Source organism: Cuculus canorus, chromosome 14 (genome assembly GCF_017976375.1).
Source record: "Cuculus canorus isolate bCucCan1 chromosome 14, bCucCan1.pri, whole genome shotgun sequence".
NCBI classification, from domain to species: domain Eukaryota; kingdom Metazoa; phylum Chordata; class Aves; order Cuculiformes; family Cuculidae; genus Cuculus; species Cuculus canorus.
In genome coordinates this window covers 20,140,061-20,162,848 of record NC_071414.1, presented here as the reverse complement: position 1 = coordinate 20,162,848, position 22,788 = coordinate 20,140,061, and the positions used below count along the sequence as shown (strand labels likewise).

The 22,788-nt window shown below is 46.1% G+C and overlaps 1 protein-coding gene across 13 annotated transcripts in view; it reads left to right on the top strand.

Annotated features, from left to right (window-relative positions):
- Nucleotides 1–22,788, top strand: part of GRXCR2 (glutaredoxin and cysteine rich domain containing 2) — a 145,794-nt gene that overhangs the window by 106,912 nt on the left and 16,094 nt on the right. For 9 of the 13 annotated variants that reach the window (XR_008452164.1, XM_054079207.1, XM_054079206.1 and 6 more), the window contains 3 exons: nucleotides 129–219; nucleotides 309–5,414; nucleotides 8,021–12,297. The exons of 1 other annotated variant lie outside the window; for it this stretch is intronic. The gene's annotated coding sequence lies outside the window, so the exon portion shown is untranslated. The remainder of the gene's footprint in view (nucleotides 1–128; nucleotides 220–308; nucleotides 5,415–8,020; nucleotides 12,298–22,788) is intronic. 3 more of the 13 variants (XM_054079212.1, XM_054079209.1, XM_054079208.1) reach the window with 1 other exon arrangement.

The window sequence follows — 22,788 nt, the reverse complement described above, 5'->3', positions numbered from 1 at the left end:
AATCTACAAGATTGATCAAGGCTTCTGGAGAGCGAGTGCCTCTGTCTGTTGACAGCAACTCCGTTGGTGCTGCCCTGCTACTGACTTTTTCATTTGTTTCTTTCTCTTCTTGTTTTTCTTAAATGCAGGCAACCTTTCCTATAATGAATGTCTCTGTGTCCAGTCATCCCTTCGTTGCAGCATCAGGAAAGATACGGGTAGATGTTACCATTTGCCTAGGTAAGATAAATAATGCCTAGGCGGTGGGGTTCTCATCTGAAGATGGATTGGGCAATAGGAGCCATTCTCTCTGAAATTTCTCTTTTCAGATGTCTGAGAAGCAATTTCAGGCAACAGGGAAGTTCTGGCCTGGTAGTGTTCATCACTTCATTTCTAGCAGAGAAATTAGTCATGATGTAAGTAAATAATGGAGAGAGTGTAAAAGGCAGAGTGATGCAGCATTTCTCTTCATCTTTTGATTGCTGCCTTGCAAAAGCCATTGCCATGGAGAAGCGCAATCTGCAGCACGGCCACTTTCTCTGCAGACGGATGGCAGTGTGATTAGTCAGGAGATCACCTTCTGAGAATGCCTGCCTGGTTTTATAACCAGAATCACCTCCTCATTTTATAAACAGATCTTTTAGCAGCTTCTAAAAGGCTTTCCCCTCCAGTCACCCGTGCTCCCACACCCCTGCTGATGGAGGTTTTCTTTCCTGCTCCCTCCTGGTTTCATAGAGACTGGGAAGTCCATAAGTGCAAAACAACTGTGAAATTGGTTGGCACACACCACATCTCCAGAACTGAATGGCTGGGAACGTGTAACGTGATTTCCAATCCAATGTTCCAGGTTAAAAGGATGGAAACGCACCGTGTAACTGTTCAAGGTTCAAGGGCCTCTCTGAATCAAGCTCGTTGTCCACTCAAAATTTTGTAACCAGTGCATCGCTCTTATTGAGGGGACCCACCCCACCCCTGGTAGTGTGTCAAAAATTCCCATGCTCTTTAGAGGTACCAGTAAATCACACTTAATGTGTATTGAATTACTCTTCCATATATGCTGTTCGTTGATTATTTAGGTGTAAAGTGTGTTCTCTGCTTACTGAAACTGCTACAGGCACAGATGTTGTAGGACGAGAGAGCAAAACAACACAAAAGTCTTGGGGATTTCAGCTTGAGAAAACTGAATTTTATGTCTGTCTCGGGTTTTTTGGTCTAGATTACTGCTGTCACTTCATAAAAGATGTATTAAAACACTCTTCTTGTATGTGTGCAAAGACTTGGACGGACGTTTGTGACAGTGTCTGAGATCCATCTCGTGCACCTTTTCAATTTAGCTTCCATTGTGGTTCAGGGCCATGGGAAAATGACTTTTGCTGCTCCTTTCATTTCATATTCATTCATCATTTTCCTATGGTAACTACGTAGAGTTGTGCCATGTGTTATTCAGCTCAGCCACGCAGAAAGCTGCCAAAGTTAAAAAGCAATTTTTTTTACGGAACCAGGAGCTGTTTCTTGTCACGCTTCATGAAAGTGAAAAGTAGCACTGGCTCAAAACCTGTGGGTTGTATTTTTCCCATTCCTCACATGTCCTTGAGATTTCAGAAAGCTTTCTTGCTCATGCTGGATGGAAAGCACAAGCTTTTGAAGATTTTCATAGAAAAACAACCCAAACATGGTGTTTGATGTAGAGCAAATGGCACTTAATGCGAGGTCGGGAAAACACGCTTTGGTAAACAGATTCTTTTTTGGTTTAGCAGCAGCCAGCCTGGATACAAGGAGCTGTATCCACTGCAGATGGTGAAAGTCTGTCCTGGGTCTGGCATTTTCATTTTCCTGTCTTGTCCTGGAGTCAAGCAGAATTGACTGCTAGGAGTCAGTTCAAGTAACGTGTAGGATGCTTTGGCTGCTCAGGTGATGCCAAAGGCCTCAATCCCAGCGTTAATAAAGACCCAGACTGTTATTGATTTCTCTCTGCTGTCCTCACTGATAAACAGGTCTCTCTGAGTGGTGTGCACTCCTGCTGCTTAGATGGAAAGTGATTGTAAGCACTTGTGACCCCCAAACACGACAGTTTGGGACATTTTTTCTTCGGTTAATGAGTTTGTTTTTTACCCCAGCTATCTGTCTGCCTGCCAGTTAAATTTGATCCTGGATCCCTCTCTGCTCTCTTGCATGAGCTGCAGAAAAGTGCTTCCGCCCGAGAGGTGAAGCAGGGAGCGGTCGATCAGAGCAGAGTTTGGGTATGTGTAGAGCAGCATCCTCACCACCCATGTGTAGGGTTTCCAGCTCCCCATCGTGCTAGTCTGGGGGCTCACGAGTGATGCTCTCATTTCCAGGGTGTCTGGAGGAGTCTCCATCCAGTCTTCTGCTTACATAGGAAAGTTTGCCTAAACCGATCTCTGAGGTGATTTTTCAGGGTGATGCTTTGGAGACCTGCAATAATTTAAACTATCTTTTCAGAGCTGACACTAAATCTATGGAAATCAATCACTTCAGAAAACCCATTATTCCTTAATTGCAGGACATGCGAGTGCCCAGCTTCAGACATTCCCCAGTGGGTTGAGGGATTGGGCAGCTGAAGGTAAGATTTATTTTGATGTGCAGCAGTGGCAAAGTGACTGCAAAAGCGGAGCTGGGGCATCTGTCGAGCTCCAGCCTCCAGCCCACACCAGGGAACAGTGACTGCTGGAATGCTGCTGGTGTGACCGTGAGCCCAACTGCCTCGGTGCTGGGGAGGGGGTGTCCAGGAAGGGGTCTGGTCCAAAGCAGAATTGGAGACAAGCCCAGGGAAGGCTGCAAAGGGGATGAGCTCAGGTGGTGCATTTTCCCACCTTAATAAAGCTCGTAGGCTGACAGGGAGTTTTAAAGGAAAGGCACTTCTCTTCAGAAGAGGCAAAGTGAATGGAGGTAGGGAGTAGTGATGATGGGTGGTCAGTGTTTTTCATGAGTTTCCAACAAGCCCAGCTTCTCCCTGCATCGCTCTGGGATTCCAGATCTGCATTTATAGCTGAAACTGCTGCAGAGGAGGACGAAGGGGACCAACCCACACCCAAGCGCAGGTGCACAGCACCCGGGCACTTGCTTTCCAAACCAGAACATGTTGTACTCTGCCATGTGGGAATTCAGTTCTGGCTCTGATGGATGCTTCTACTCTGAATTATCCAGTGGCTTTTGAGCCTGGCACCCTGTGTGAAGCAGGCTGGATTATACTTACAGATCAGTGCTGCTGTGATACCACAGCATGGTGACAAGATGCTCTGCAAAATACAGAGAAGCAAAGGCAGAAACTGTAGGGCAAAAAAGACATTTACATTTTTTACTTAGAAGAGAAAAATAAACATGGGAACATTTCCCAGGAGAAGAACATGTTATGGTATATGTGTAAAACTGCAGAGGGTGCACGTCTGGTATTTGCAGAGACACGTCTCTCAGCCCTGAGCCACTCTTGGGTGGTGCTGCCCTGCTGGGCACCTGCACCCCGGACTGATTTGTCCCAAACTGTCAGAATACCGAACCTTTTCCCGACACTTCATGTCATGAAAGATCAAAACAGCGGGAAACAGTTTTGTTTTTTTTTTTTTGGTTTTTTTTTTTTTACTGCCTTTTCAACCACAAATATAATATCTTTGAGTTTACTGAAAAAAAGCCATTTATGATGTTTCTGCTGAAGAATTTAAGCCAGCTTTACTGGGCGGGAGTGGTTAATGGTTTCTGTGAGGTGTTGGTGTTGCCAAGGCAACACGGTGGATGGGGTGGAGATCTGGTCCACAGGTTCCAGGGACTCCTGCGCTGTGGGACTCTGCGCTCAGATGAGCCGTGGCATGTTCTTCATTTTATTTTGTTGTAGCTACAGCGCTTAAGGGTGGTTATTTAATAAAGTTCATTACGAGAATAATAAATTGGTAAAGCTTAAATTTGATGGACTGTGGGATGTTTGCTACTTTTGAGATGATGGAGACACTTATTGGTAAGAAACTTGAAGGTTCAGTGCATTTTAATACAAAGCACATTTCTGTCTCTTCACAGCAATTATTTGATTAGCATTGTTTATCTTGGAGTCAGAACTTGGAGTGCAAATACGCGTTCACACACTGAGTTCAAACAGTTGATGTAGGTGAGTGGCAATAAGGTCTAAAAAGCAGAGGCAAACAGGGAGAAGGAGAGGGATAAGTAAGGGAGTTCAGCACCTGCCGTAAGGGGAATTCAAGGCCAATGTCGTCGTTGTGTCACCTCCCACCCCAGGTAATGAATAAAATACCACAAAGTGGAGATCTTTATGCATATGGCCAACAAGAAAGACAACAGAGCTGTTATAGGAATAAAACACATAGCTGCTGCCCCCTTACTGGGGCTGAATTGTGAGGCATTTCCACGTGGAAAATAAATCTGGTAGCAGCAACTTGTCATTACTGACTTTGGTTGGGCTCCAGCAAAGGGCCTTATGCCTCCTGCTGCTGATTTGTCTGGGTGCCCAGGCTCTACTGAAGGTATTTAGGGCAAGTATGTGTAACTCCAAACCAGGGAAAACCCCACTTGTTACTGGAATCTCAGCATTTATACTGGTAAATACCCACTTCTAAACTGGTGCTTATGTTTGTTTCTCACACTGTGCTCTCACTAGATCTTCTAGTTAAAATGTGGCTTAGGTTGTTTTGATTACCATTCCACAAACATTTCCTTGGAGGTCATTATTGAGCCACTGGGCTTTTCTTTTTACGTATGGTTAAAAAGTAAAGCCATAAATTTAACAAAAACTCCTGTGACCTGATTTGAGCTCCCATGGAACTTTCTGGGCTGCTCTGGAGGTGGGTGCTGGCATGTGTGGGGTCATCGTGGCACTATGTGTGGTCCAGCCAGCGTTCCCGGCACATCCTCCCAGCCCATTCGGGAGTTCAAAGCTGCTGAAGTGCCGCAGGCTGGTAATGATGGTGAGATATTTGCTTCATTCCTCGAGGTGCAAATGTAATGAAGTCATTGGATTTGACATCCTTTGGTACCTGCTTGCATGATGTTATGAAAACTGCCAGGCCTGGCTCTCAGGAATTGTGACTCCATGAGCTGGGATCACAGCTGGGAAGAGCAGCAACTGTCCCAGCAAGGGGACCTGTCATGGAAACCATTGTACATGTGTATGCGACAGCCTCGTTATGGTCTGATTATCTCCAAAAGCAGTAAACTGTTGTTAACACGACAAAAGGTTAATGCTCCCCTGTACACATTCCCAATCTCTTTAATCAGGCAGGCATCGTAAAGGCAAGAGTTATTGCAATCCTTAGGCATACAGTGCCTCTGTAGAAATTTACTCTGCGTCGTATATTGTTTACAGCTACACTCTTTATCTCTGTGCTATAGAGAAAGATGATTTCATGCTAAGAAGAACTGTCATTGGTCCCTGGTCTTTTCTTGACTGTGACTGGACTGACGGTGGTGTTGGGGTTAGTTCTTTAAACCTTTACTTTAAAAAGTGGGAGAATAATCCTGGCTTTTGGGGATGTTGTAAATTATAATTAATTCTTATTCCTGAAGCATTTCTGCATCTTCAGAGGGCTTTTCCTTAAAATTGTGCATCCTTACTCATTTTTATTGCAGAAGCAGCACTGAGGATAATACCAAGTGTTATTTATAAATGCTTTTTCATATAAAAAAATGTAAATTCACTTTCACATTTGCAAGATGTTTTGTTTGTTTCCCTCAAACCTTCAGACAGATGTTTTTATTTATGAAAGATAAAGGACTAAATTTTTTGTAGCATCGCTAGCATTATTGAATTTATCTGTACCTGAATGGCAAATAAGCGCTGTGACAAGGTGTGAATTGAACAAGGAAGACTCCGGCACTTCTGAAAACCAGACTGGTAACCGCGGCTGGGTATGGCAGTGAAAGGTGACCCTATCGACAGTCTGGGCTTTCTTAAATGCCCAGGGGAGGGCTGTACAAGCAGGTGGCACAGAAACTTCTGCCCACGTTGACCTGAGCCAACCCAGTGACCCCTATGTGTGTCAGCTGCCCCGTGCGTGCGGTCTCTGCCGCATCACAGACCCACTGGCTACAGCACTGAACCCAGCTGAACGATCTGGGTTGTTTGGGCTGTGGTTTTTACCTTTAGTATGATTTCCATTGCTTCTAATTAGGCAGCAAGGATCAAATTGCACATTGGAAGAAATTGTGCACATCTCCAGGGACTCTTTTCTACACCTTCAGAGTGTGCGCCCCTGGGACGCTGCAAAGCCGTGGGGCTTGGACTGAAGAACAGAGGAGCTGTGCAAGGTCTCAGTGTCCTGGGCTGAAGAATGGTCACTGGGGAACATCAAAGGGAGAGGATGAGAATAAAGTGGCTCTTACTCAGCTCCCGCGTCCCATACCTACACCTCTGCAGTAGACACCCCCTACTTGTTTTCTGAACACATCCATGCTCTGTGGTTTTTTTTCAAAGCATTCTATGGCCGTGAGTTCCAAAATATAATTACATGTACCTCCTTTTGTTTAGTACAGAACTGCTGCTGGATAATTTAATTTTATGTTCCTTATTCTTCTATTATGAGAATTATTTTTTCCTATTCACCCTTAATCTGCAATTCGTAATTCTACAGACTTCATTGTAACCTCTCCCACTCTACATATAAAATGGTAATTTACAGCTCACATTTCTTCAGCATTTGATAAGCCATCAAATGTCAAAATAAGAAAAACATCCCTAGAAGCTATAGCATCAAAAAAGTCCACAGCTGAAAAATGGCAGGAGCTTTGCACTGACTCCAGCTATTTTGGCCAAATAGAGATCAGCCTCCGGGCAGATTTACACCTGCAATTACAGAAACAGATCTACCTATGTGCAGGCTGTTTGGAAAAATAAAGTTACTCTTGATCTTCCTCGGCAGTCGCTGTGCAATCCTCGCTCAGGTACAAGAGCTGGGAATACTTGTGTTTTATTTCCTGTGACACAGACCCAGGGCTGAGGAAAGCTGCCATGGGAAGAAATGAGCAGCACAACCCATGATTAATATGAAATAACTAATTGGACCAAATCTCTGGAGAGAGAAGTAAGGATTAGAGATAAGAGAAGCACAAATCTTTCTGTTTGTTCTTTTGAAATGAAAGACTACTGTTGTTTAAATTTCTTCTTCTCGGTATGCGAAGGAGAGGGGAGCAGGATTTTCTTCCTGCATTTTGTTCACAGATGTTTAAAAAGGTACCCTTTCAAGTTGCTTAATGAATATGCCAAATCCCTAAATATCAATTGTTTCTTTTAATAAAGTGCTGGTTCTGGTCTGTCTTGCCTTATGGAAAGAAGACTTTTCAGGCTGTTTGCTAGGCAGCTACTGGGGCTGCATACATGAATAGCACAGCTTGGCGCACGGTTTGATGCTGCATCCTTCTGGAGCTGCTGTTTTACTAGGAAAAAGGGATGGACATGAATATGTTTTCTTTGAACACCAGTGTTATGGAAACCAGAGTGTGCATTTGTCTGTTCAGAAAGGTGGGAAACTGCTTAGCCACCTGCAGAGCCTTTTAGCTTTAATGTTTTCCCTACTCTACAGTGCAAAACCAAAGACTTTTCAAGTATTTGGAAAGAGGGGAGGAGGAGACACAACCTCAAAAAGGGCTTATCACCTGGTGGGGAGGGTGTTCACGTCCGAGGTGGGAAGCCCGTGTCTCAGCCCACATGGAGGCCGGCGCAGCAGATCACATCACTTCGTTTCTCTGAAAGTCTCCCTGGGTTTGATCAATACTTTCATCTAGCGGCTGAGGGAAAACGTCCAGCTGCAAATGTAGTTGAAACAGCTTTGTTCTCATAAGTGTTTCCACTATATCAGCCTTTTGAGGGGGGAATAAATTATACTGCAATTTCTTTGCTGGCACTATTGTAAGTTCCTCAGAGCAGAGACTTGTTTGTGTCTGTACAGCCCAAACATAGCCGGGCTCTGGTCCTTCGGGTGCTGCAGAGGTGTCTGCCTGTGAGCTGCTGCAGGAAATTAATGATCCAACAGAAGCAAACTACAAGTGATGTAACTCTATTTTTCTTTTTTTTTTTTGTCAATAGGCATGATGTTGTAAGCTCCACCCAGCTATGTACAGCACAGGCGATGAATAGCATTCCCACTGGAAGTTGGTGTTTTTCAAGTGCAATGGAAATGAGAAAAAAAAAATACACTCACAATGCCCAGGTTCAGAGCATTTTAGCCTGTCTCCTAATCAAAAGGAGCTGGTTGTTCCGTAATGACAGATGGGGAGAGAAACAGATTTCTTCAGCCCACTGGAAATGTGAGAGTCCAGGTGTTCAAAGGGAGAAACAATTTTAGACAAGCGTGGTCCTCCAGTCCTGTGGGACAACGGGGCAGGCAGATTGCTGTACTGCAATGGATCTAGAACCATCGGTAAAACTAGAAATGTAGGCAATGTACAAAATAGAAAAAACCCAGTGGATGCTTCAGGTCTTTGTAACCTTTGAGCCAGCAGAGTTGGGAATAGCAGAAAAGCATCCAGCTGCTTGAAGGCTGCCTGCTCCCTGTTCTGGGAAGTTCTCTGCTCTCTACAGTCAGTGATGTCCTACTCACAATCTAAACAGGCTTCAAACAGAAATGCTTCCTTCTTCTAAAGGGAAAAGAGCTGAGGCGGTAGACAACTGAAAGCTGTTCTTTACTTATTTCTAAAAAATAAAATAGCCTATTTGTACATTGATTTATCAAGCTTATCCCAACCATCTTCCAGCCAGGATTCACAATCCTTCTCTTTGTTTCTCGCCATGCTACAGCTCACAGATGTGGCTTTCATAGTGGAAATCAATACATCTGCAGGATGCCTTTGGTGCTGGTACAGTCCATGGCTTCTTTGATTAAACTCTACTTAAGCATAATTATCTGGAAAGCCTTGCTATTTCCTTGGCAATGCTCACACAGCTTTCCAACCAGGAAGCATTTTATCAGGGCATTAGAGCCCCACAGAACACATGCTGGAGAGAGAAAATTACCATCCTCAGGACAAGAAAACATTTGGATAGCATCCAGCTTTAGGAGATGATATGGAAGCAGCCACTTATTTGTTTCTGCACCTAGCTTTGAGGGCAGACATTGGCTTCTTTTGAATTTGGGCGTTCCTACCAGAGATCATGATTATAGGTTGGCCCCATGGGGGTTGTGGCAAGGGTGGACTTGACCTACTACAAAACCTGGGTTTCTTCTAAGGAAGGAAGCTGCTGGTGATGCGCAGAGGCAGGCTGCACCTGGATTCAGGTGGAGATGTTGCGGTCGTGTCCCAGGCACCATGTCCCCCGTCCCCAGCCCTGCCCCACTGAGCCCGGGTGCAGGTGGGTGTCTCTGCCCTGGGGGCCGGGCAGCTTGGGCACCCCCACTCCTCTGCTTTGTTGCTCCAATTCACGCCATACGGTCAGAGTAACAGAACAATTTTCAGTGCGACATTATCCTCTGGCAATCCATGACTCGGGCATTCTCAGAACAGGGAACAGAAGGAGAACCGTCATGTTAACATTTTAGCTGACTCCAACCTCCTCCCTTCTTCTCTTTTTCCAAGGCTGTGTGTAAAATCCACCTCTTCTTCCCTCCGCTGCCAGCTGAAACGGCCGCACAGCACTTCCCGTAGTATGTGAAAAACCCTGCTTTTCACAGGGAGGGTCTGAGTCACCAAATGTTGGTGTGAAACGCAAGGCAATGGGTGAGTCAGGATGATTGCTGTGGGCTTCAAAGGAGGTGTTTTAATCCTATGGTGCTCTGCCAAATCAAAACTGCTATTTCGAAAGGTTTCTGTCTCTGCAAAGTGGGCCCATGCTGGCCACATGCCTGCAACCAGATCTCAATCCCTTTTTCATTTGTTGGTGATAGGTACGTTAGGAGCTCAAGACGTGACTGTTTCTGTGGCTAAGGGATAAAGCTGGATTAGTGGGTACAGCAGGAAAAATCTCTATACAGGCAAATTTCTGCAGTTACAGAAAGCAGCGAGCGGGATTGTTAGTTACACTAATTCAGATCACTTTTATCCAGAATATGAAATTCCCGTGTCCTCTGCTTTTAGAGATTTCTCAGTCCCGCTCTGGAGGGGCCCTGGAGCAAAGGTTCTCCCTGCGCGGCACCTCGTCTGACAGTGGTGCCACACACTCAGCTGAGTGCCTGGGCAGTCACACAGACCCTGGCCAGGTGCTTCTCTGGTGGTGGCACCAGCACCCACGTCCATATTGTCTGTTCCAATAAGTGAATCTCCAGACATCAGTTTTTTCCTCTACCACAAAGTTCTTTTGGTGTTTTTGTTTCTTGGATGAACTTCCCAGCCATCAATGGCTACCTGATAAATACCTGAGTGTTCCGGTGTCTCTAATCACTCAGAAAGTCACTTGAGAGAAAGAGAAGATAGCTTCCAGCACCTCTCCAGAGGCCAGTAAAGCCTTGTTGAAAGCTAAAATGGGAGAATATGATAGACCAGATAAAAAAACCACTCTGTTTCCAAGCAATGAAGATATTCTTAGGCTCACTCATATTGCCAATTAAAGAAAGTAAAAGAAAAGAGCTGTCTGTCCTTTGGACTAGCAACAGCCAGCACAACTCTGGTAAAAATAATTTGAAGCAGCTTGCAGCAGTGGGTGAGGCTCAACACCCAGCTGGAGAAACACCCAGCTCAACGAGGTGGGAGCCTGAGCTATCCCAGCCTGAGCACCAGTGGGATGCTGCAACTCCGTGTCCAGGCTCCCTCTGACAGAGCGGCTGCAGCCCTGGCCACGCACTGCGGCTCTTGCAGGGCTCGGGGATGTGGGTCCGGCTCTGCTCCCACCGCCCTCAGCAGGGCAGAAGCTCAAAAAGGAGACAGAGCAAAGGAATTCAGTTTTGGCTGGTTTGTTGAATACAGATGCTTCCCTTGTCTGTGGCTGCCCTGGAGGCACGTGGAGTTCCTCAGATTTACCCGTTGTTTCCTCGGTGCCAGAGGAAATACCGCTTCCCTCACACATGTGGCAGCCTTTGGTGGAATAGGTGCCTGTAGTTTCAACTTCTGCTGTGTACCTGTAATGTTTCTTCAGAGTCTGGGGAAAAGATACTGCTTTAAGTTTATTCTGTGACACTTCAAAGCAGTTCATCGCTTTGGTTCAGTACCTGCACTGCAGTTTCTGGAGTCTGGGCCCCCCCAGAGATGATCAACGAGAAATTTTAGTGATCAGCCATACCAGTCTGCTTGGTTTTTAGGCTTTATTGAAAAAGATATAAACAATTCTGTAACCAGCAAAACAAAATATTGACCTGTTGCAGCTGTATCTTCCCGTACAAGATGTGCAGGGATTTCTTTCCTGCTGAGGTTCACTCATTTGTTGTGGACACTTGCTACATTAGGCTTTCCAAAAGCTTCGTGGCTTGGTGAGAGAAGGACCTACAGCCAAGAAACAAACCTCCTCGCCTCACTTAAGGATACTGGAAGAAAATTTGCAGTACTGGTACTGCCTTTGCGGTTTGTCTTCAAGCGACCAAAAATGACAGAAATAATAAATAACTAAAATATCATGAAATACTGGCTTACTAAGGATTTGGGGTTTGCTATCTGCAATGTGTTGATGATTAAAGTGCTAATAATATCTCATGACGTTTGAGGTTTACTTGGGTTATACCTCCTTCCTTTTGATCATACAAGCAACTGCACACGGATAATTCGGCCAACACAGACTTTTGTCTAAGCCTGCCTCAAGGCCCACGACAGGTTAACCACTCCAGCTGTTTTATAACCCAGTTTGACCAGCTTGTTGCACCTTCCACTGTTCCATACAACCGAGGAAGTCGAATAAGCCGAGCGTGCAAGGAAAGCACAGAGAACACTTCATGTCTCCAGCGGCTGCTGAAGCATTCACCTTCGTGTCCTTTACCAGTTGTGTTTGCAAACATTTCCCAGGGCTTCCCCACCCCCCCGGCTGCTTTTCACACAAGTGTTTTAGGAGCAATTTTCTTTGTACCGGTATTTGTATGTGAATTCTGGAATTTGTACACAAAGGCGGCTGTCTGTGGTCCATCTGTTGTGAAACATGCCATAAACCCGAAGAACTGAGAACACGATGCAGTCTGGGCTGTGGACACACACCTTCACTGGCTACAGCTGTGCTGGGGTGAGCTCTTTGCCCATTCCCAGCTGCTGATCCTCATCTCCATCCACCCACAGAGCTGCCTGCTATCACTCTCTAATCTCTTTCCTCCGGAATGAGCCTATTAAGCAAAGAGCTACCCTTTAAATGGCTTGAAGCAAGACGCTCCTTTGATTTGCTCTCCGGTCTGTGTCCAGCGTCTGACCAGCTCTGTGGGTACTTCTGGGCCAGCAGCTGCAGAAAAGATAAAGCAGGTAGGAGTGCACTGAGGCTGTGGTCTCCTCAGCTGGTGTGATTGCAACTGTAAAAGAAAGTTTGCTCTGTGCTAGGGGATGCTTGCACATCCAAAATGACCAAAGAGAAAGACTAGAGGCGTGCTGACAAACTGTTTAGCAACCTGTATGGAAAGTACATGCAGACAGCCAAGGTGAATCTGTAATAATAACTTGTGCAAAGTGAGGTGTGAAAACAGTGGGTGATGCTGGCAGGTGTAACTGGTCCAGTAATCCATATATCTTGTTTTGGAGGATATTTGTATGCTGGAGGAGATAACTGAGCAAGATCTGACTAGAAGCTGTAGTTAATTAGCCAAGATAAACTTAGCTATTGCACTGTTCCTATGCTGCCTCCAGGGTGTGAGTGACTCCACTTGTTCAGCACGGGCTGGCGGGGCGATTCCTCTGCTTGTGCTGCAGGCTGGGTGCCCACCCCCCCGTGCCTGCTGCTGCCCAGGGCCATGCCCTGCCTCTGGGTGATGGCACTGCTAGCTGGCCAGGAGGTTCTGGCACTGCTCCTCAGCTTTGCCTTGCTCGGCTCAGCCTCTGACCGCACTGTGCTGCCTTTGGTGGTGTTCAGTAGGCTCCTGCTGCAGGGGTTCCCATTTTCCTGTGTACCCGCAGGCTTTATTAATACTTTGATGGTTACTCTGGGCTAAGAAAGTATGCTCTGTGCGTGCAAGGGCTTGGTTAGGTTAGTTTGGTTAGGTTAGTCCTATCAAGCTGTGACCAGGGCTGCCGGTCGGCTTCTACAGTTTGATAGCTGCCTGTGGCCTCAGTGTTCTCTGCACCGACTTGGGGCGAAAGCACGGCCAGAAGACAGCGTGGCCGGGCGTTAAAGCCGTGGGTCTCCAGCTGCAGGTGCCCCTGTTCAAACGCCCCCTCGGTGGAGATGCCGCAGCGCTTGCCCAGGCTCCCACCGAGGAGCTGCCCGTGCCAGTGCTGGGGGACCCCAGCTGGGTGTCCAGCTTGTAGTGCACCACCAGTTAATAAATAAACCTTCTCCGTATCATGCTGTTGGCTCTTCTGGAACCTAAGCTTCCTTTTTCCCTTCAACAAGCTGCAGTTGGTGGCTCGGAGAAGGCAGACGGAGTGCTCAGCAGCCTCACTACGGTCCCCCTCTGGAGAAGGGGACTACGCTCCCCCTCAGTTTGCTCCCCAAACTGTCACCTTGTGACTGGGTTTCTGCCTTTCTTCATAGAATAGTTTAGGTTGGAAGGGGCCTTACAGATCATCTGGTTCCACCCCACTGCCATGGGCAGGGACATCCCACTAGATCAGGCTGCCCAAGTGCTCTTTAGAAGCCGCTTCTATTCTCTTTCCTTGCCCCCAGCGCTCAGCCTGGCATCGGGTTAGGGAACATCAGGTTGTATTTGGCACATGCAGTTCCTGAGTAGGCTCCTCCTCGACCTCTTCTCGACCCCTTTTCTCTCGGGTAAATGCTACAAAGGCAGGAATCGCCATTCCTCCTTCCTCAACTGCTCCTCCAGACGCAGTGAATGACAACGATCTCTCAGTTATTGTCTTTATCAGCCCTTGAGGGCTAAAGTGAGCCCACAGATAACAGACTGAAAAGGCAGCAATTGGTGGAGGAGAAACAAAGGGAATGTAAGCAAGTCACTGCTGTGACAGCAAAGCGATGGGCGGGTGGGCACGAGCGCTGCTGCCAGAGAGGCCGGAGATGTTCGAATGCCTTTGCAATACGAGCTTAATAAATCATCTTTAGCTTCAAAGCCATAAGCTGGGTTTCTCCTCTCTCGATGTTACGTCTCTCTGGCATTGATGCTTGATCCAGATCATTCATTCAAAGCAAGACAAACTCTCCTTCTTGCTTATAGCTTGGGAAAGAGGACTGTGTAGTATTTATACCAGTGAGGGATTACTTTGCTTGGTTTACATGCTTTCAAATACAGTTCTTTGTCCATTAGACGAAGCCAGAGACGATCACAGCAGCAAATTCCAGTTTCCTCCCAGCTGTCACACGCTGACTTCCCCGCGGCCGAGGAACGCCTTCGAAGGAGAACAGAGCAGCGTTTTAGAGCTCCACGCAGCTCAGAAGGCTCCGGGCACCTGAAGCGACGGAAGTTCAAGCAGCGAAGCGGCCGTGGTCGGGGCAGTGCCCCCGCCTGAGCGCCGGGACCCGCGGCGGCCTCGGGGCTCCCTCCGCAGCTCTTGGAGCAGCCCGGTGTGGGCCGGGCCCGGCCCCGCCTGCGGCCGCTCTGGTGGGGGCGGCAACGGCCGGGCCGCGCCTCTGAACCGGTGCTGGGGTTAACGGGCCTCGAGCTGCGAAGATTGCAAAATAATTATGTGCCTTTGGAAACAAAGGGAAACCGTTTCTGGTGTTAGAACCCCATTTTCTCTGGCAAAGCGTTAGAGTTCATGAACTTAGACCATTAGACGAGAGCAGGCAGAGGAAGGAAGAACAAATTCTGCTGTATTATAGCAAAAACATGCTGTTTTCAGAGGTAAAATACTATACTACTGAAGGTCTTGGAAGTCACTTTTTATCAGTTGTATCGGAAAAGGCTTTGGGCATTTTTTAAAGGCTTCCGCGGGCAGCTTTCCAGAAAAACCAGCATTACCGCAAAATGTCGCGTGGTTCTGGATACAGGCTCTGAAAACCCGGCGTTTTGTTCAGAAGCCTTTGAGATACTAACAGGAAACATTGTCCTACGCAGGGAAGCAAAGAATTGGTGGCTCAAGAGAGTTTCCCTCATTCATTTTGCGGAAGCGCTGACACTCCGGGTCAGCATCTGAGAGGTTGTGTGGAGTCAGTCCACTGTGAGCGGAACGCGCTGCGGGTGAGTGAGCGCTGGGTACACAGACAGAGCTGCTACCATGGACTTATACATAGGGCGCAGAGGATGCGTGGTGAGGTGCGAGCTGATGACAGCTTCGAGGGTACCAACTTCTTAGCCGAGTTCAAGTAGAACTTCTCTAGACTGAAATTCAGGGATCACGTGTAAATCTTGCACTGGGGAAGAGCTAAACCGTTCTGCCTCCCCTCCTCGTGCCCACCCTGCATGTGTTTTCTGTGATCAACAGAGATTGGAGGATATGCTTGGAGCCAATGCTGATTAACATCTTGATTATTGACCTGGAATATGGGATGTAGTGTCCCTGCCGAGAGCTTGCAGATACACTGGGGGCAGTGGCTGAGAGGTGAGATGAGTGTGCTGCCCTTTGAGGGGGCAAGGGCAGGCTGGAGAAGTGGGAAAACAGGGGCTTTGTGAAGTTCAGCAAAATGTAATGCTGAGTTCTGTCTCTGGAGAAGAACCCTGCGTAGCCCCTGTGCTGGGGGCCAACCAGCTGGAAAGGAGCTTTGCAGAAAGACCTGGGCATCATGGTGGACCCCAAGCTGGACATGATCCAGCAAAGTGATTTTGCTGCAGAAAGGTCAACAACATGGTAGGCTGTGTTAGGAACGGGGCTACCAGCTGGCCGAGGGAGGGGGTCATTCTGTCTGAGCTGAAGAAAGACTTATTTTTACTGTGGGAGTGGTTGAACACTTAAATGTGTTAATAACAGACAGCAGTTGGACTAGATGATCTTGAGAGCTGCTTGCCAGCCTTGGACATTCTCTGGCTCCTGTGAGTTTCTAAAGTTTTTGGTGACCAACAAAGCAGAGGAGCATGTAGTTTGAATTTCACCACACTGAACTCAGCGATTCTGAGGTGCCTTTAGCTTGTGCTGCGACTCCGTGTGTGGAGAGAACCAAATGCACCAAAGCATAACTGAGAATGAATATGGAAGAAGTGAAAGGAAATACTCCTGACTATCCCTGGTTAACTAGTTTGAGTCATCCAGCTTGAAAGCAAAGAGCGCTAAGTGTCCAGTGGAGATTCTTTTATGCAAGAGCTGTGCTTTTGTATTTATTTTGTAAAGCACCAGTTAATTTATGAATAATGGGCATGTGATTATTCTAAAAAGAGCCAGACGGTTCTGCCAGGAAGACTGGGATTCATAACAGCCTTGAGATATTTTTCTCATTTTGTTCACAATATAAATGATACTCAAATTAATATTCATGCTGAAATAAAATCTGAGGGGCCCTCGGTCATAAACCAGTAAACAATACAAGAAAAAGAAAGGCTTTTTATGGTAGCATAAAGATGCAAAATGAAGGGGAGATTTGGAGCTTGTTTTTCTTCTGTCACATTTCCCAAAAACCAGAACCAGTATTATGTATTTGTGTTCTATTTTGCCGTTGTCCAGGGATGTTAATTATCCTCAAGAAGCTCAACCAGGTGACAGAGCAGCGAGTTCCCCTGTGGAACCAAGGGTAGTTAAAGCATTGTAATGAAACCTGTTAAAGTGAAAGCCATTTTTAAAATGATCAGAAGCACTGGTTAGGTGGTGTAAATGCCTTATCAGGTATGGGCATCTTAGCTATTTACCATGTGGGACTGTGGGAGCACAGTCTGTGTAATGTTGGAGTGTGTTCAGATAATCTGTTTTATGAATTACGGAACACACACTGTACTCTACAGGGATGGTTTATGCTGCAGAATAATGATGTGGCCTTTGTTTTCACACTTTTGATGTCTTCTCTCTCTGTTTTCCTCCTGAATTAGCAATATCACTCCAGGAAGGAAAGCTTTCTTGTGCAGTAAGCATTGCAAGTAAGTATTGGAGCAACTTTGAGAATTACTGGGAAGTCCCACAAACTGCCAAGCGCTATGTGCTTATGAACTGTGTTGATGAGCACTGCCACTCCCATTCTTGCTTCCCTGTTTTATCATACCTACTTTTTTTATCTTTAAGAGGATCTCTATATGATGAGGGAAACTGAATGAGGGACACATGTCCCGGGTTAAGATGACCATGCCCAGCCCTCATGGGGATTCAGATCACTTTGCTCATTCACACAGTTAAGAACCGCCCTAAAACTGACTTTTCTTGCGTCTGCATTGAGGTATCAACCCAGCATCTTGCTCTTCATTTCCATCACTTGGGAGACAATTAATCTACCCCCAGGAAAAAAAAAAAATGGAAATGAACATTGCAGTTCAGATGAATCCACCCATGCGGCTCGGAAAAAGATCTGGTTGCTGCTATTTAACTTGATTTAGAAAGAAAACACTGACACACACTAAAAGAGTTTCAGCCACATGAGAAATCTACTGAGACCTTATGTCTGGGAAGGGAGAGCAAAGCAAGTGAAGATGCTGGAACTTGTGCTGTGCACTAATAGGTACTTGACTGGGAGTGAGGCTTAAGATGGTACGATTTCTGCTCTACACAAAATGACTATACATTTCATGGGCACCCTAAGCAGGCTTAGCCAAAAGCCACACTTGCCATTAATTCCAGACCATAAACCCCAGCACTGCAGAAGGCTCTGCTAGAGACAAAGAGCAATGAAACAAAATGACTGCTGGAGTTTTCAAGAAAACCAGCAATGGTAAGAGAAGCAGAAAACATTTGAGTGCCAGGAGATAATAAAGCATCAAGATGCATCACAGCACAAAAGTCAGTTGCTTGATAACTTTTTTGGCACATGCAGCAAGTGGCTAAATAGCTGGAGAAGTGCCACTCAGACGCTGTTTGTGTGAATAACTGGTAGCAGCTCAGTGAACGTCAATTTGTTCATTTATTTAAGTTTAAAGTGCCTTCTGTGCTTTTGGGTACGTCTGGAACAGCAGCTGCTTGATGTTGTACTGTTGGTCTGAAGTGGGGTTGGCAGCACTGGTACTGGGCTGGGGCCCTGCCCTGCGAGGAGAGAGGCTGCAAGCTGCTCTTGAGCTGGCTGGAAGGGCAATCAGGTGCCAAGCTCTGCAGGAGACCAGGGCATCCTTGAGCTGGAGGTGCCATGGAACGGGGCAGGCACATTGTGACACTGCCCGTGACACTGCCTATGCCCCTGTCATTAGAGCACTTGGAGCTTGAGTCTGTTCAGATTCTGGACCATCAGCTTGGTCTTCAATGGTGCTAGAGATGAGTGGGGCTGCAGGTCAGTGTCTGACCTTTTTGTCACCGAAACAGACATTTTCCACCACCTTTAATGCAAACTATCTGTGCTTTCAAAGTTCCTGAGTTTCATAGGTGTTACTGATCACACTCTGTGGTAGTGTCATGGTGAGTCAACTCAACTGGGACTAACTCATGTGCTAGAAGAACTGTTGTGCGTGAGGCAGTTTGATTTAACAGTGACTTCTTTGAGCGATCATGGCAGAACATCCTCTGTGTTACCAGATGGGCAGGGAATGTAAACCCCTTTGAATCCTGCTCTTTAATGCCGTGGTGTAATTGTACCGTAGCTAAATAGAGCAAGGAAAGGGTTGCTTCAGGACACTTGGAGCTTTCTTTCTGGGAAAGATAACTGATACAAGAGAGCTGTCTGACCATCCTCTCTTCACTGGCAATATTGCTATTGATTGTGGATTAAGCAAATATGATCAGCGAGAACCCCTTTGCCTTCTGTTGATAAAACTTCTTGCTAATAACTGTCATTTTGATGATGAATGTTACTCCATTTATTTTGCATCAACGTTGGTTGTTCCTCACACCTTTCTTTATTTCTAAGTTAAAAGGGAGATGTGATTTAGGATTCATAGAATATCTCAAGTTGGTAGGGACCCATAAAGATTATTGTGAAGAGTAAGAGGGTGCATGGATGAGCTATTAGAGATTCCTGTTAATGGGAGAATGACAGCTCTGGACTTCTGTAAGGAGATTTGAACCACTAGTGGTACAAGAGGCCGGTGGAAACCAACTGTCTTTCCTACCTGAAATAGAGGAGGGAAAATTATCCCTGGGTTTTGGGATGGGGGCAACCAAAACAGGTATTTCCTTCATGGCAGGTGTTCAAATAAGTGTTTTGAAATCTACTTCATTTTCATCTTTGGGATTTCCAGTTTCAGAATTGATTCCCAGTGTGCCTTCTTGATTGTCAGAATTTGGGGTGGGGCTAGAAAACCACCAGGAGATATGATGGGGGGAAAACCCCCACTGACTGCTGAAAACCTGACTGCCATTCCTGCCAGTGGTGCCTCCTTTGCTCTCAGTGACTGTTATTTTCTTTTTCTGTGGTTTCATGAAACCAATTTGCATGAGAGGTGCATTTTCTGGGATCTCGGCAGAGATGAGACTGGCATTGCCTCTCTAAACAGAGTGTCATATGCTGCTTTTTGTGTTTGCTTGCTGCCTGAAAAATACTCCCAGATAATCTCGCTGGCTGAGTACATGACAAAGTACTGGAAAGGTGCTACTACACAAATGTTGACACTCTTAGGAAAGAGTAAAAATGATAAATGTTTTACTGTATAAAGAAAAAGATAAGGATGTATTTTGGGAGCAAAACTGGCAGTTGCAATACCTGTTAGCGTTTTTATCTTAAGATCTAGAGCGTAAGGAAAGGTACCTAGGGTCTATCAGGAAATCTGCAGTGGCTTTCTTTAGAAAACAAACACTGTATCTGACTTTCAAGGTGTCTCTTATCAGAGATGGGAAGGAATTGTAGCAGGGTTTCCAAAAGCATCTGAAGAGTAGGTACCTCATTTCCTTTCACACAGCGTTAGCCAGAGTCAGTCCCAGATCACAGAGGCAAAACCCAGGGCTTTTCGCTTTAAAAGTGGATGGTTTTGTTTTTCAGCAAAACAAATAACGATGCAGATTTCAGGGACCAGGCGTTGTCCTGCCATGTTGGGAAAAACAAAATGCATCTGAGAAATGGCTTAGGAAGAAAAACGTTGTTTTTCAGAAAAACACCTGGTGCTGGGGTGTCCCTCATCCTTCTGTGGGTTTTAAGGCTGTGGGTCATGTTTGAGGGGGGCTGTGTGAATTTGGTGCTTGCCTGGATTTTTTGCCTGCCAGTACCAGCTGAAAACCTGATGTAAAGTAACATTTTGATCAACTTTGGTTTAAATTCAGCAGAATTTGCAGCAACAGCTTTTCCTGCAGTCCTTGGCCACTCTGCTCTCAGGTCAGGACAGAGACGACTCCTCCATCTAACACTGAGGACTTTGGCATTAGTCCATTGACCCAGGTACTCTTTCCCCTGACTCCTTGGGTGAGTCTATTGGAGATACACACGTAAGTGTGCAAGCAGTGTGCTTGAAGAGTAATCTTGCAGTTGCACAGCCCATCTCCTGCATCTCATAGCTTCATCTGCCTCCATGCGAACCAGGAAGGTTTGAGGGACCACTGAACAATAGGAATATTGCTCAATGCATCAACATTACAGAGGCAAATTGTGATAAATTACCTCTTGTGCACCCACTGGGAAGGTTTTGCAATCATCATTAGCCCTCAGAAAGTCTTCTGCTTCCTGTGGTGGTCTAATGATTGCACTCCAAGCTCCCAGATAAATCACGGGCTGAACAACAGGAGGGCCCTGTCGCAGGCAGTGTGTAGAAAGATTCCTCACAGGTATTGCTATTACTTTGTTAAAACCTGCAAAAGGCATGGATATCATCTGAATCCTGAAGAACCACCCTGGAGTGCTCTTCAGTCTTAATCACCACTGACAGCAGGTAGGACTTCTTAGTGTGTTGTTGCTTGTCATCTTGATGGTCAGGCCTGGGCTAATTATCAAAGCTCAGAGGTTCACCTCCTTTGTTTTATTCTGTTCAGCTTCTCCACATCAGTAGCTTTTATCTCTTACAAGGTTACACTCTGCACCCGCTAAGAGCGAGCACGATGTTTTTACATTTGTAATCTGTGGGCTATCTCTTCCAATTTGCCTCCTACTGCAATTCATTACCGCAGGTTGTGTGTTTGTATGACTAATACAAGGCAAAAGCTGCCCTCCAGCTTGGAGCCCGCCAGCCTCTTGTTCCTAATAACCTGCTTTTGTAGTGTCCCTCGTCATCTCTCTTCCGAGCTGCCCTTGTTTCTGCTTCTGCCCTGCTGTGGGTTGTGTGAGGACACAGGTGTCCAAGGGGTGTTGTCCATCTGGACACACGTGTGGCCAATGTGAGCTAAGCTGGTGAATCTACCTCTGCCTGCCCAGTGCTGGCTGGAAGGAGGAACAACTTTACCCTCTGCACAAAGCTGCCTCCAGCCTGAGAGTGAAGACCTACAGAAGGGCAAACTGCGGTGCTGCACACCATGTTCTGGTGGGCAGAGGAAAAAGCTATCCGTGTAGAATCCAAAATCTGTGGAATATATCATATAAAAACACTTAGATGGCTCTGTCTTGCCAGCAGTGTGTTTTGTCCCTGGCTTTTGCCAGCAGCCCTGCGCGGGAAGCACTTCCTCAGCAGCTGCTGTCCCTGCTTCTCTGCAAATCCCCTCATGGCAATGAGGACATTAATGGTGATTTGTACTTCTGTAACAAGGAGATCATGGCTGTGAGCAGAAAAACAGCAAGGCATAAATGGTCACATTCTTAGAAGTAGACAATTATTTTAGAGGCTCCCGTTTTCCACACAAGATAGCCTCAATTCAGCCAGCAGCTTTAAAAGTTCTTGAGTTCCAAAGTTTGCTTCATTAAAGAAAATCCCTGAAAACCTCCCTGAAAGAGAAGTAATTTTGCCCTCATATGAGGTATTCCAGTAATTTGAAATAGTTTCTTTTTGATATGAATTTTGTAGGAGTCAAGATTCACAGAAGTATCCAAGTACAAAACCAAACATTTCAGTATTCTGGAAAGCCTTCAACAGGGGGTTTGCATCGCTTCAAAACAGTCTTTGTCTCTAAGCACCAAGAGTTGAAAATTCCCTGAAATCACAGCTTATGCTATTAACCTTCAGATTCTGAGGACATGGAGCCTATCCCACTCTGGGTTCAGGTGCTGCAGCAGGGAAACCCCTGCGCTCATCCCTGTGGGTTCGGTGCTGACATTTAGCCTATGAAGTTTTTCACTTCAAGACAGCAATCTATTCTCCTTTTACATGGCAGGCTACTATTAAACAAAATTGGCAGTTCCCTTTGCAATTGTATCATCTCATTATGCTTACTGAGTGGTTTAAATCAGCTCTGCTTGCTCAGATCTTTTTTGCTGACTCCCCTTCTGTACTTTTTAAACACGGATAGGATCATTCTGCTGTGAATATAATGTTGGAATGAGTGAAATGATCCTTGTGACACTAGCCCACTCTAAGGCAAATACCCTCTCCAGCTCTGCTTCCTCTTCATTCCTGGATCCCTGGTTACCTTCATGAAACATGACAAATGCTCTCTTTGCAAAAGTGCCTGCTTTCGTATAAATATATCTATAAATACATATGTTTGTATATATATATTCTTAGGGTAAATAAATCTGTCTTGCATACACCTGTGCCCCTTGGTGGGGAAGCAGCCTGGTTTTGCTGCTTCCTCTGTGATTAACCAAAGGATTGCCACTCATCATTTTAACTGATCACACAATGAGGTACTTGGACTTGATCACACTCCATTCCAAAGGCAAAATTCAGAGGCAGTCTGTAATTACAGTACTTGTGGAACAGGTAGGTGGAAACTCTGAGTGGGGTCTGATGTGCAGTGCCAATGCGGGCAGAATCTGCTGCTCCTGGGGTGTGGAGCGTG